Source organism: Loxodonta africana, unplaced genomic scaffold (genome assembly GCF_030014295.1).
Source record: "Loxodonta africana isolate mLoxAfr1 unplaced genomic scaffold, mLoxAfr1.hap2 scaffold_56, whole genome shotgun sequence".
Classification (NCBI taxonomy): domain Eukaryota; kingdom Metazoa; phylum Chordata; class Mammalia; order Proboscidea; family Elephantidae; genus Loxodonta; species Loxodonta africana.
The window spans coordinates 568,590-583,246 of record NW_026975283.1 but is presented as its reverse complement, the minus strand read 5'-3'; the positions used below and the strand labels follow the sequence as shown (position 1 = coordinate 583,246).

Here is a 14,657-nt window from a genome sequence, read left to right as displayed (position 1 = left end):
TTTTCACACTTACTGACCTCACAGTTCCTTCGAAGTATTTACTTTCCACTGGGTTCAGAGGAAAGAGGGAACTCTTCACGAGAGAAACACAGCTGGGACACCTCCAAAATTACGTGTCTTCCTCCTGATGTTAGGTAACATTACATGCTGTTTGGCTCGTTTATCATCTGACTGCTCCACAAAAATAGAAGACCCATGCAGGCAGGACCTTGTCTGCTGTGTTGGTGAGAGTATCCTGGTTCCTGGCACCTAAGAAGCTTCCAAAAATGATCTGAGTAGGTGGGTTTTTATAAAAACCATGGTAGTGCTCTGCTTATGTAGATACAATAGTGAAAACAGGCATAAGGAAATGGAGACTAGGACTTGTATAACTCAAAGGTATATACAATGAGAACAGAACTTGTATAATGAAGAGATAGAAAAAATTAGATGTACTAATTGAATGTACCTCCTTCACTTTGGTTGGAGAGAGACATAATAAAATCGGTTTGTTTTTCCCCTACTGATTTATAGGTCCTATATATTTAATCGAAATATTAGTCTTTCGGGAGTCACAAATATTTCTATTGAGATATAATTCACCAGCCATAGCATTGACTTTTATAATGTGCCCAATTCCGTGGTTTTTAGTATATGGACAGAATTGTGCAACAATCACCACTGTCTAGCTTCAGAATATTTTCAATACCCTGTAAATAAATGCCCTATATATTAGTAGTCATCTTCATTACTCCTTTCCTCCAAGACGTAGCAACCACTAATCCACTTTCTCTTTGTTGGTTTATTCTGGACATTTCATGTAAATGGAATCATGCACCATGTGGTCATTTCTGTTTGGCTTCTTTAACTTAGCATAATGTTCTTGAGGTTTGTCCATATTGTGCCATGTATTAGTACCTGATGCCTTTTAATGGCTGAGTAATATTCCATTTTATGAGTATACTATAGCTTGTCTATCAATTCTTGACTTTTCGATTCTCTTCACATTTTGGTTATCTATAAATAATTCTACTATGAAAATTCTCTTGTAAGTTTTTATGTGAACATGCTTCAGTTCTCCTGGGTACATACCCAGGAGGGGAATTGCTATGTTGCATGCTAACTCTATGTTTACCTTTCTGAGCAACTGCCAAACTGTTTTCCAAAACGATTGGATCATGTTACATGTCCACCAGCAATGTATGAGGGTTCCAGTTTCTCCACATCCTCACCACTTGTGTTGTCCATCCTATTGATCTGAGCCATCTTAGTGGTTTTGAAAGAATAGTGCGTTTTGGTTTTGATTCGCATTTCCCTAATGGCTAATGAGGTTCAGCTTCTTTTCATGTGATTATTGACCATTTCTATATCTTCTTTTGAGAAATGCCTATTCAAATCCTTAGCCTGCAAATTTTTCTTCAGATTTTTGCCTGTATTTTTGCTTTCTTCATATAGTTTTTCATATGCCAAATATCTATATCTGTATCTTACCAGTTTTAGCCTTCACAGCTTTAGGATTTTTAGAAAATCTTTCTCTTTTACCAATAAAAAGCAAACAAAAACTCTCATAGTTTCTTCTAAAATTTTTATGGTTGCATATTTTGCTTTTAAATATGTGATCCTTTTGGAACTTCATTTCCTGTAAGTTATGAGAAAAAGGATGAAAATAATTTTACAGATGATCTAAATGATTACCAAATTGCTGCAAACACTCCTTTTTGCCTTTTTGCATAAACCTTATCTTAACTGCATTTTCCCATATTCCGTATAGAAAAGCATTTTTACAGAAGGAGGCCCGCCATTTCCAGCCATTTCATTTTAAGGTTTTGCTTTGCTGCAATAGAAATCCCTTCTGTACCTCATCTACACAGCTGTTCTTAGAGCCAATAAAATTTTTGTGTGAGTAGGACTCCGATGAATTTACAAGATGAGGTTGAAATTTATAACTGGTTCTGTGTGGTGCACCCAGCAGAAGGACAGACAGAAGCAGTAGCTGCAGAGGCAACAGAAACTATAAGAACATGAGCCTCTGGAGATTTGCTGCAGAATTTCACAGAAAGCTCTAGACTTTTCTGTATAAACTTATCATTATATATGGACATCACCTTAGAACAGACAGAGAATAATGCTTTGAAAGTGAGGCATTCAGGACAGAACTGGGGAAAAATGTAGAAAAAAATTCTAATTCAAAAAAAAAAAAAACCCAGAATTACTAGCTTGACAGAGACTGGAGAAACCCTGAGAATATGACCCCCAGACATCCTTTTAGCTCAATAATGAAGTCACTCCTGAGGTTCACCCTTAACCAAAGATTAGACAGGCCCATAAATCAAAATGAGACTCCTGGGGCATACCAGCCCAGGAACAGGGACTAGAAGGCAGGAGAGGACAGGAACGCTGGTAATAGGGGACCCAAGGTCAAGAAGAGAGAGTGTTGACATGTCTTGAAGTTGGTAAACAATGTCATAAAACAATATATGTCCTAACTGTTTAATGAGAAGTTACTTTGCTCTGTAAAACTTCATCTAAAGAACAATTAAAAACAAAAGTTAGGCATTCAGAAGGAGGGTGTTCATTCCTTAGCAGATGGTTAGACTTATGTGTTCTGGTGAACATATGTACCCATTTCTATTGGGTATGTATCTAGAAGTAGAATTGCTGGGTCATAGGATATATGTATGTTCACAGCTTTAGAAGATATGGCCAAAGCATTTTAAAGTGGTTGTACCAAATTACACTTCAACTAGCAGTAGATTAGAATTCCAGTTGCTCCTTGTTCTACCAAATAGTTGGTATTTCTTTTTTTTTTCATTTTAGGCATTCTGGTGTGTGGGGGGGGTTAGGATCACATTGACTTTTTATTAGAATTTCTCTGATAACTGGTGAAGTTTAGTCCCTTTTCATATGTATGCTGGCCATACAGAAATCTTTTATAGAGTGTTCAAATATTTGCTCATCTTTCTATTGAATTCTTTTTTTTTTCTTTATGAATCATCCTTTATATATTCTAGAACCGAGTTTGTAGTAGGGTGTATGTATTGCAAATAACTTCTGCTTCCACATGAATTCACCCTTGTAGCTTGTCATGAACTTTGAAATTAAAAAGCATGCCTTTTACAAGAACAGGCAAATGTATAGAGATGAAAGTTTATAGGGGTTCTCAGGGGCAGGAGGAAGGGAATAAAGCGATGTTATTGCATACGGAAACTGAGTTTCGGGTTACAGTGATGGAAAAATCACACTGATTAAGGGTAGGGTTGCACAGCTGGTTAATTTCTGTTGATAGTGTGTACACCTGTACAACTTGTTCACTTGGCAAAGGTTGTGTGTTATATTTATAGCAATAACAAAAATGTGTAGCTGCTGAAGCAAAATGATAGTACTCAATTGATGAGATGTATTATTATACTCTTCTCTATTTTCCCAATTGTTTTTATAAGAAAAAAAAATTTTTTTATAAGAAGTTACTGTTAAAATCAAAGGTAATAAAACGTTTGCATGATGAAAGTGGATAGCAATGTCTATTCCACCCATTGTGTCCCTCTGAAGTTTAAATGAGGAACTACATGCCACTAGCAGATGCCCAGCCTTACTTGGCACTCAGGAAATATTCATTTCTCCCACTCCTCTGACTCATGGTCTTCTCCCCTTCTTTATTTGCTGTTTTCTCTTTCCAACTGGTTGCATGTGACCACCATGCTTCCTGACTCCATCATTCTGATATCCGTACCAGTGTTATTGTAACCTTGGGATCTTGGGCAGTGGTGAAAGTTACACACTGTCCCTGCCATCAAGAAGGGGACAAGCCAGTGTGGGGGTGAGGAGCAGTGGGGAAATTCGGCCTAGAGAAAGGACAGACCACCTTCCAGGAACCACACTGGCCTTCAGAGAGATTTGTAGGTTGTGGTTCATGTGGCTAGCTTCTAGATGTCAGGGTGCCCTCAGACTCGGTGCTTAGTCCTCTCTCTCTCTATTGACGCCCTCTCTCTGGGATGCCTCAATGAGTCCACAGCCATCGGTCTGTAGCTGAGGACGTTAGATTTACACCTCCAGCCATTGCAGCTCCTCCTGGGTCCAGACTCATACTCAAATGTCAGCTTAAATCTCTGTTTGGGCCTCTCCATGTATAAAATTTGCATTATAATGGTACGTTCCTCATAGGGTTATCATGCAGAACAAATATCTTAGGAAAGGAGAAGCCCTTACTAGAGTCCTGGCACCAGTGCATGTATTCAGTAAGTGTTAGCTGTTAGTATTGTTACTTAACATCTCCATGTGGATATCTAACACCTATGCCATGTTATCAAGGCCATGAAACAATTCTTGGTCCCAACCCCATTCCACCCTTATCAATGAATTTCTCAAGGCTTGAGTGATGGGAGTCTGTGTGTTTTCCCACACAATGGACATGGTTATGAAAGGTTGGGTCTTCATAATAAGTTGCTCCAAAGTTCATATGAGTGACTATTGAGACAAGTTACAGCCAACTAATGCAGAAAAAAACGAGAACCACTCTCAGCTGCTCATGCTAGTATTCTCAGTCCAGAATATCTGGTGAGGGTGCTATTATGGACTGAATTGTATAACCCCAAAAGGTATGCTGAAATCCTAACTGCTGTACCTGCATATTTTTGGGTACCTGTAAAAGTGACCAGATTTGGATATAGGGGATTTTTAAAATTATATTGATGAGACCATACCAGTGTAGAGTGGGTCCTAAACCTAGTCCCTTCTGAGTTATAAAAAGAGCAGAATAGACAGACGCACTCAGTGGGAGAGGAAGACAGACAATGGAGCAGATGCATCTACAAGACCAGGAACACAAAGGGTGGCTGGAAGCTGCTAGAAGCTGAAGTAGACATGAGCCATGCCCTGAATTCAGAAGCTGAAGTAGACATGAGCCATGCCCTGAATTCAGGCAGGTAGCCTCCTGAATTGTGAGAAAATAAATTTCTATTCCTTAAAGCCACCCAACTGTGTTATTTTTTTCTTATAAATCCAGCCCAGTGTAAAATAGTGCTCTTCCCTCCTTGGTCTAGTCCACCTGAATCCTGCTGTTTCCCTATCAGTGTCCTCTGCTTTCACTAAGAGCTATGACAGAGTCGGCTTGATGCTGCTGCATAGAAATTCACTTTATTTTTTACTTTATATTTATAATTAACTAGTATTAATTCTAATATTTTCTATGGTTTTTAAATTTTTCTCTGCAGACATTCCTATAATCTATGAATAATAAGAGTTATATGTTTTCTTCCTTTTTGTTTTTGTACTAGCTTGGACCTCCAGTGTTAAATATTTAATAGAAATAATGAGAGAAAGCATCCTTATTTTATTGCTAACTAATTTTAAAGAGAAAATCCCACATTTCACCAGGAACTATCATTCGAGTTGTAGTTTTCCACATTCGGGAACTCCTTTTCTGTTCCATCTTAGCTCAGAGTTCTTATATCTCAGTGTGATTGGATTTTATCACTGCTTTTTCACCGTCTCTTGAGGTGAGCCTATGTCTTTTCTTCCTTAACCTACACATGTGGTGAATTAAATTATTAAATCTTTAATGTTCACTCAAGCTTGTATGCTGAAAATAACCCCCCTTGATGCTTGCATATTACTTGCTTTATACTTTGTCAGATTTCTTTGCCAGCACTTTATGTAGGTTTTTGCATCTCAGTTGCTTAGTGTGCTTGTCCTGTAACTCTTCTTATACCTTCCTTTTCTAATTTGGTATCAATATTAAAGTAGCCTTAGGGAACAAGTTGGGGAGCATCTCATAGTTTTCTCTTCTTTATTGGCTGTGTACAAGATTGAAATGATCTGTTTTTTGCATGTTTGCTGGAACCTGCCTGAAAGTCTTCTACCAGACCCAGAAGCAGTTGGCCATCGAGTTGATTCCATCTTTGTAGGGAGATCTTGAACTACTGACCCATTTTGTGTAGTGATTAAAGGCCCCTTCTGGTGCTAATTAGAAAAATTTTCACTGCATGTTTTAGGCTGTTAGGATTTCATCTTTAAATATTATGTGGTTATCACCATTTTCTGCCTCATCCAGGCCAATTCATCAATCCCAGATTTTCCATTTTCACAAAGTAAGGTGTGTATCTACTCCTGGTACCAATTCCCTTATCTAAAACTTATTTGCAAAGAAAGATACACCCCAGCCACCTTGAGTCCATAATGTGAGGTTACACTCTCACATTATGTGATTTTTTTTTTGTAGTGGTTTTTGGTTAATTTTTTTCTTTTACATCTTCTGTAATTGTTCTTTTTCTTAATTTTTTTTCATTTACTTTTTTTTTTCATTTCCCACCTATCTAGCAGTTTTAGGAAACCTGGTGGAGTAGTGGTTAGGAGCTACAGCTGCTAACTAAAAGGTCAGCAGTTCGAATCCACCAGGTGCTCCTTGGAAACCCTACAGGGCAGTTGTACTCTGTCTTTAGGGTCACTATGAGTTGGAATGCAGTAGACAACGAGTTCTGTGTTTCAGCGGTTTTAAAGCTGTGCATTTCAGGTTCAGGTCTTTAATCCAGCTGAGACTGACTCTGGGTGCAGTGCGGTGAGATAACCAGTTGCATCTCTGCATCAAGAGAAGGCGCCTCTAGAACTAGGAGGCAGGGAGGCGGCAGTTGGGCGTTTGTGGGAGAGGGGGCGGCAGGGATGTTCAGAGAGGGGCACCCGGGGGAAGCACGAGCTCCCAGGCTGCCCCACCCCAAGCTCACCAGGAGCAGGAAAGGGCTGGTTTCAGGAGCCTTTTGTGACAGTCCCAGCCCACCCAGCCCCAAAGGACTTCAGACCCACCAGGCTGGCAGGCCTCACCAGAACTAGGGGAAGCCTAAGGCCATAGAGGGTGAGACCCAGGGTACATACCTGAGCCTGATCACAGCGCTTATGGTGGGATAGGAGGCCAGAGGAGGCATATGGGGACTTGGGTCCACGCAGTGGACACAGAAGGGTGGGAACTTGTGGTTAGCGTCAGGACCCGAACGTGGAGGCCTTCGAGATGCACTTCCAGGAGGAAAAGGCAAAGCCACAGAGGCCAGACTGCCTGGCCCCTGCCCCTGTCCCCCCTCCTACGGCGCCAGACTGGACTCACCGCCTGCGCTGCCCTGGGAGGGCTTCCCAGGGGCGGTACTCCTGGTTTGAGGAGCCAGAGAGCCTGCCCTGGTCTAGGCTAGGAAATTTGTTTCCTCTGGTCTCATCATTGGCTGTGAGCGGACTCTGGTCTGCACAGACAAAAGACATTATCAAAATGAGCTCAAGACTCCAAATTTGACTTAGATATCATAAATTAAAACAGAGAAATACAACTTTAGCAATAAGTGCCTGCCTGGAGCCCAAGTTGCATTAAACAAACAAACAAACAAACCTATACAAGATCCCAGAGGTAGAGAGTGGTAGGACCCTCCCTCTTATGTCACTCTCCTATGCTCCCAAGCTTTCTCATCTCCCACCTCCCAAGACTGTATCAACTGCTCTGATATTTTTAGAATGAAGATTCCCAGGAATATCACTGCTCCCACCCTGTGAGGATTTCCCCAGTGCTGGGTTAGACTAAGACAGAATCCTCCTGAGGCTTCCGGGTCCTGTGTACTAGAGGGTCAACACACCGAGGTTCAGAGCCACTTCATTTTTCCTGCAATTGGGCATGACCCCAGGACATGACCCTGAGAGAGCTGACACTTCCAGAAGCCAATGACCCTCTCACTGAGTTTCTCTCTGTCTTGGTCTCAGGATCAGTCAGGACATCTTGTCACCTCAGGAGTGTTTCTGTTGAAGGACACCTAAGCAGCACTATGGGTTTGTCCCTCACACCCTGCAAACCTGCCTCGTCTGAGTGGGGTGAGGAGCTACTGAAACATTGAAATCATTAAAACTAGCAGAAGCCACAGCCCATGGTGCTGGGACAAAACTGGGAGGGAGAGAGAGGTGGAGAGGTATAAAGACCCAGTTGTGAAGGTGACCAGTGACCATGACATCCGAAGCCGCAAAGCTGACCAAAGCTAAATGGCCTCAAACCTGCTGCTCCTGAGCCCATTTCTTCTTTCAGTGGAAAAAGCCTTTTCCTGCTCTTATGCAACTGGGCTGGAAGGGCCTTTGATTTATAACATAAAGCAGCCTCCAGAGCCTCTTGGGGCAAGTGATGGTCAAGGAGGCTCTGCCCAATCCCACCCTGCCCTTCCCACTTGGTCAGAGGACCAGGAATTTCAGTCTTCCAGCTCCTGGGCTGATCTAGTGACTTGTAACAGGATTTCACTGGACCTCGAAACTTTGAAAGATGGGAAATACTGCCTGGGTCCTGGTCTCATTACAGAACTTACATACAGGATAAGAAGAGGAGTTTGGGGCTGGACACCTGACATCTTAGCAAAGGTTTCTGTTTGTTTAGGAGGGAAGAGGTAAAAAGAAGGCAGTGCCTAGTACATCCTTTTCCATGTATGTCAGGAAATCCTCAGGAAGACCCTTTCAGGCAAGAGGTGATGGGAACTGCCTTGGTTTATTTTTAAACTTTGCCGTTGAAGCATTTTCTTTATGGAGGGCATGTAAAATATTGCCCACTCGAGGAAGCACTCTAATTCTTATCTAGACTTTGTACAGAATGACTATGTATGAAAAGTAAACTTGGTACTTCAGCAAAGAGCTTACTTCTCAGAGAAGGCCCATGGGGAGATTTATACCAACTTCTGTGGTGCTGCCATTATTCCAAGGAGCCCTGGTGGTGCCAAGGTTAAGTGCTTGGCTGCTAACCGAGAGGTCAGTGGTTTGAACCCACCCAAATGCTCAAAGGAGTAAAGATCTGGCAATCTTCTCCCATTAATATTGCAACTCGGGAAACCCTGTGGGGACAGTACTGCCTTCACACTGGGCTGCAATGACGCAGAAATCCACTCGATGACACCTAGCAACAAGAACAAGTCATTGCTACCAATATGCCTGAAACGCCTCTCTGGGGAAGGCCGGCATTCAGAGCCAGCTCATGGCCACATCATAATTGAGACTCATTTTTTTGTTACCACACCTTATTTTGGGTCCCAAAATATAGTTTCCAGTTGCTTCACCAGACTTGACTACAGACACCTGTCAGATATTGTCAAAATTAATTCCGTTCTCTTATACAAGAGTATATTCCCAAGCGTTTCCAAGAGACTGGAAAAACTTTCCAAAGAGTCATGTCCAGAGCCATGTTGTGCAGTGACTACAGTATTAACACAGTATATTTACCCACATAGTGCCCACGTTTTCTCCTTTCCTGAAATACGGCTGAAATTCCAAGTCTACCACCTGAACCACTTCCTTTAGCGTCTCTTTTAGGAGAAGTCTGGTGGCGATGAATTCTCTCAGCTTTCCTTCCCTAAGAATGGCACTATTTTTTCTTTAGTCCTGAAGGTAATGATCGGATATAGAAATCTGGGGTAATGTTTCTGATCTTTCAGTGTTGAAAAAATGTTGTTTCACAACCTTTCAGCCTCTGTGGTTTCTGATAATGAAGAAAGAATCATTCAAATTATTTTTCCCATGTGAAATCTATTGTTTTCTCTCTAGCTTTTTCCTGGGTATTTTCTTGGTCTTTGTTATTCTGCAGTTGATTATGATGTACTGTATTTTTATGCAAATAATGCACACAGTATAGATATTTTTTGAGAACTGAGCCCTCCCCTTCCCAGGTGCTCTTATAAGAACAGTACCTGATTTTATTTATTTTTTACATGTTGGTGTAAAAAATTAGCATAGCATGCTTGCAAATATGCCATTTTTGGGGGAAGCGTGTAGTTTGCAAAAAACACGTAACAATATTTGCATAAAAATATAATACTTTTGCATAGAATTCTTTAGGTTTAACCTGTTGGGGTTTGCTGAGCTTCTCAATCTGTAATTTTATTCTTTACCCAGTTTGGGAAGTGCTCACCTAGTATTTCAACAAATCCGTTTTTCTACAGAACACATTTTCTCAACTTCTCCTGGAGTTCCAATAAATAAATAGGCTTTTTCTCTAATTCTTGAGGCTCTGTTCATTTTTTCCATATTTTTTCTCTCTTTTCAGAATAAACATTTCCTTTTCAATATTAAGCTTTTTTTCTCCGTCATCACCATTCTGCTGTTGAAACTATCAAATGAATTTTTTTATTTCCACCATTGTATTTTTAACATATTAAATTTTTATTTGCAAATAGCATCTATTTATCTTTCCATTTATTTGAATATTACCCCTGTTATTTCTTGGAGAATGATTATAATAGCATTTTAAAATCTGTGTCTTATAATTTCGAGACTATAAGACTTGCTTAAATTTTATGGAGATTTTTTTTTTTTAACAGTCAGTTGACCCAGTTATATTCCAGCTGCAAGTTCTGTCTTGTCTTCTGTATTCTATGGCTCAAATGTTATTTCATTTTTTGAACCATTTGCAGCTATATTCCAGTCTAGTCTATGTGAGTTCCACTCGTCTGGAATCTTGATGGTCTTCTAACCCATACTGCGGCTCTTAAAGGATTTGATAACCCTTCTTAGGGTTAGGGCAATGCATATGCATCTGGGGGGTGAACCAGGAGTTCATAACAAGTTCATAGAATCTCTTTCTTGCACAGCCCCCAGTCTTTATTTCTCTGCTGCTCTCTGAGTTCTGAAGGAGTGCTTTCCTGGCCCACTGGCAGGAATGCTGGGGTTTTAATCTCCTCATTCTGCTGTGCACATAAGTGACTGGTTCTACCTATGGGGCCAAAGCACTGGACAACCAGCAGTTTGAACCTGTCAAGAAGTGCCTCAGAAGACAAGCCTGGCGATCTGCTTTTGAAAAGTCTCAGCCTTTGAGGTAGAATTGACTAGGTGCCAATTAACAGCAGAGAGAGAGAAAATATAATGGAGCATCCTCTACAATATTTCGCTCTTCTGTACTCTGGTCAGAGAAAAGGATTCTCCTCTACCAGAGTTTCAGGTGTCTGCCCATCTGCCCACCTGCCCGTCTCTCTCCTTTACGAACCGTCTGTCCCATTTACATGAGAGAGGGCTTCTCTCGAGCTGTTTCTGTCCACAATGGGTGTGCAGCTCTGAGATTTAGGCTCATTTAATTTCAACCTCTGGAATGTTCATACTTTATATTCTGGTTCCCCTCAACCCCATCCACCTTCAACAATTTCCTTTGCAGAGTCCTAAGATAGTGTCCCATGCATTTGTCCAGATACTTAGCTGTCAGATACCAGCATAGCCACTGGGGGCAGTGCTGTTGTGGTTGCGGGGGAGGGACTGTACACTGAAGGAGCTGCAAGACCTGGCTGCCTTGTGTGAGCAGGACGGGGGTGTGCTGAGGGACGAGTGCTGAAGGTGCTGAATCAAGGGGAGTTTAATATAAAGTTGGGTCAAGGAGAGTTTGTTGATATGGGGAACTCTCTCCTAAGAAGGATTTTTTGCCATAGCGAGGGCTCTGGAAATGGGCTTCATAAGCTGTGGGTTTGCTCTTGGATGCTTGGAAAAGGCAATGGCCCACTATCTATGAAATAGAAATGCCAGTCCTGCTGTGTCAGATGTGGGAAGATGGGGTAAAAGTCTCCAATATGTGTCCGTGCCAGAGTTAGTTTCTATAAGACCATTTCTCAGAGGTCCTGAAGGACACCCATTTCATCAAAATAGTAAGGAATGCAGAGATGAGGGGAGCAGCAACAACACTGAGCTCACTGATATCTGTCTTCTCTAGGGGGTCCCTGGGTGCCACAAACAGTTCAGAGCTCATCCACTAGCTTAAAGTTTGGCAGTTTGAACCCACCCAGGGATACCTCAGAAGACAGGCCTGGTAATCTCCTTCTAAAGGGTCACAGCCTTGGAAACCCTATTGAGCAGTTCTACGCTGCACACATGGGGTTGTCGTGAGTTGGAAATGACTTGACAGCAACAAACAACAACAATTCTCTATTGGCTGAGATTGTTAGTGGGAGCTGGGCTACCTCATACCAATATAAGTAATGGGATCCCAGCCCAACAGAGGCCAGGTAGAAGTACTTACCTGTCAGAAACAAGTTTTTTGTGATTACAACAATGGCCAGCAGGTCAGAGTATTAGTTACCTATTGGGGCATAATAGATTATCCCCAAACTTAGCAGATGTGAGATAAATGGAAAAATATTCAATTCATGCTGATAAATTTGGAACTAGACAAAGATTTTGGTAAGACTCAACATACTTTTAAGGTGAAGGGTTAAACTAGAAATTTAAATAACTGGTATAAGTACAAAAACAGATTTTCAAAATAATGATGATATAATTGCATACCCGAATAAAAGACAAGTACTTCAAAATCAATGGTTTCTCTCCCATGTGGACATAAGGGACTGAAATTGGCAAGGGTGGGAAGGGCTGATCGTTCTCTTTCCCCTAGTACTTGACTGTGGCAAACTGTGTCCAAAACTATAAAATATTTAGGAAAACATTGTTTTGACTGGAGCAGCAAAGGACCTATACAAAGAAAACTAATGTATTAAGGTAAATAAAATGGAACCTGAATATGTGCATAAAATATGCCATATTTCCAAATGGGAAGTCTTGTTAATTAAATGGAGGTCCCAAAACTAATACATAAATGGAATGCATTTCCAGTTAGAATATTCAGGTAGTTGTTTTTTAATTGTATACACTAATCGTAAGCTACAAATAGTACAATAGATAACAAAGAATGTTGTCGTTTGGAGCCTTGGACAAGATTTTTGACTCATAGCCCTCCCATTTGACTGCCCAATAGGCTTTTATAGGCTGTAATCTTTACGGGAGCAGACCGCCAGGTCTTTCTCCCTCAGAGCCAGTGGATGGGTTCGACCTGCCAAACTTTCTTTCATTTAGCAGTCAAGCACTTAGCCATTGCAACAGCAGGGCTGCACTACCAAAGAATAGACAAGAAAAACATGAAATAGCAGAATAGTAACAGATGTCTACCCAATCAAGTAGCAGAACAAATCAATATTACATAGCATAGAAACTGACAAGTAGACAATTGCAATAGAAAATCTACTAAGAAATCACAATAACCATTCATACAAAGGTGGTGTGAAAATTGTATTTATTTAATAAATGGTGCTGACTCAACTGATCTGGGGGACAAAACTTGCAAAAATATGATACACAAATCATAGGTTTGGAAAATTATGTGAAAGTAGATAAGGATTAATAAAAATTTACATTTTACACAGAAGGATAAAGGTTAAGTACTTGAAAAATGAGCAGTGAATTCAAACAGATCATTCAGAGCAAATCCACATGCCCAATATACATAATCCAAGTTGCTCAAAAACACAGGTAGTTAAAAAAATATTAAGGTGTCAGTGAAACTGGCCCAATTTAAAAAGCAACACCACCTATAGCTGGCTGGGCTGTGGGGAGAATGAAACCCTGAGACATGGCTGGAAGGGTGCTTTATGACAGCCTCTAGGGGAAAGACATGGCCATGGCCCTGTACTTTTAACATTCTTTGAACTGGAAATCTCACTCCGTGGAGTCTACTCCACAGAATCGAATCCTATACTATACAAAGGCTGTTTATTATTAACAATGACAAAACATTGACTGTCCGTTGGTGGTGGAATGATAGAGAATGTATGGTAAAACTACATCATCAATAACATAGGGAGTCATTAGAATGAAAAAGAGCTGTCGTAGTTAAGTAGGAGAAATCTCTGTGAAGTGTTATTAAAGTTTACTGAAAAAATTAAGGTGCAGAGAAGTATATAAAAAACGAGCACATTTGTGTAAAACAATAGCAATTGTTTGAATACGCTTGAATACCTGTTCACATATATGTGTGTGTATAAATGAACAGACGAGGGTGCATGTATGTCTGTGTGTGCTTATTTAAGTAAGGATAAGACAGACTACTTACCACATGGTCGAAATGAATTACCTTGGCTTCACTCGTGGGAAAGAATGGGGGAGGAGAGCTGGAAAATGCAGGAAGAGTGGACTTAAAAAGCTTAGGTGATAAAATGTTTCCATTTTAGTAGTGTTACGTATGAGACGAACAAATCTGTCTTGAAAGAAGCTGGAATGTTCCTTAGAAGCAAGGATGGCTTTAGACATGTTATCAGAAGGGACCAGTCCCTGGAGAAGGACACCATGCTTGGTAAAGCAGAGGTCCAGCGAATAAGAGGAAGACCCTCAATGAGATTGACTGACAGTAGCTACAAGAGTGGGCTCAAATATAGCAACCAGGACCAGGCAGTGTTTTGTTGTGTTGTGCATAGGGTCGCTGTGAGTCAGAGCCAACTCGATAGCACCTAACAACATGTCTAAGTCTAGATAAAGTGTACTATAATTGTTATTATCTATTTAATTTATGTGTGTAACTTAGAAGACATAAAAATGTAGAGTTAGTGCCATATCTAATGACTTACAGAGAATCAAGATAGAATGTCAAGTGAAAGAAGGGGCAAGAGCAATGTGGGTAGAGTGTGACCAAGTTTCCATAAAAGCAAACACCCCAGCAGATCTACTTGTGTACCTGTGACTGTGTATACATGTCCCAGCAGAGAAACCTAGGGAAGGGTACACATGTGTCTATTAACGTTGGATACCTCGGGGGAGCAGGAGCAATATATACATGAGGGTGGGACTCTGCATGTAATTTTTCATTATACAAATTTGTATTCTTAAACATGTAATGAAAAAGAATTTCATAGCTTTGGAAATCAGTAAGTGACATAGACATA

General features: G+C 40.7%; 2 long non-coding RNA genes across 5 annotated transcripts in view; one reads left to right on the top strand and one right to left on the bottom strand.

Annotated features, from left to right (window-relative positions):
- The window catches only part of LOC135229841 (uncharacterized), a 637,733-nt gene that overhangs the window by 496,902 nt on the left and 126,174 nt on the right, over positions 1-14,657 (top strand). The gene's annotated exons all lie outside the window — the stretch shown is intronic.
- The window catches only part of LOC135229842 (uncharacterized), a 590,403-nt gene that overhangs the window by 566,586 nt on the left and 9,160 nt on the right, over positions 1-14,657 (bottom strand). The window lies entirely within an intron of this gene.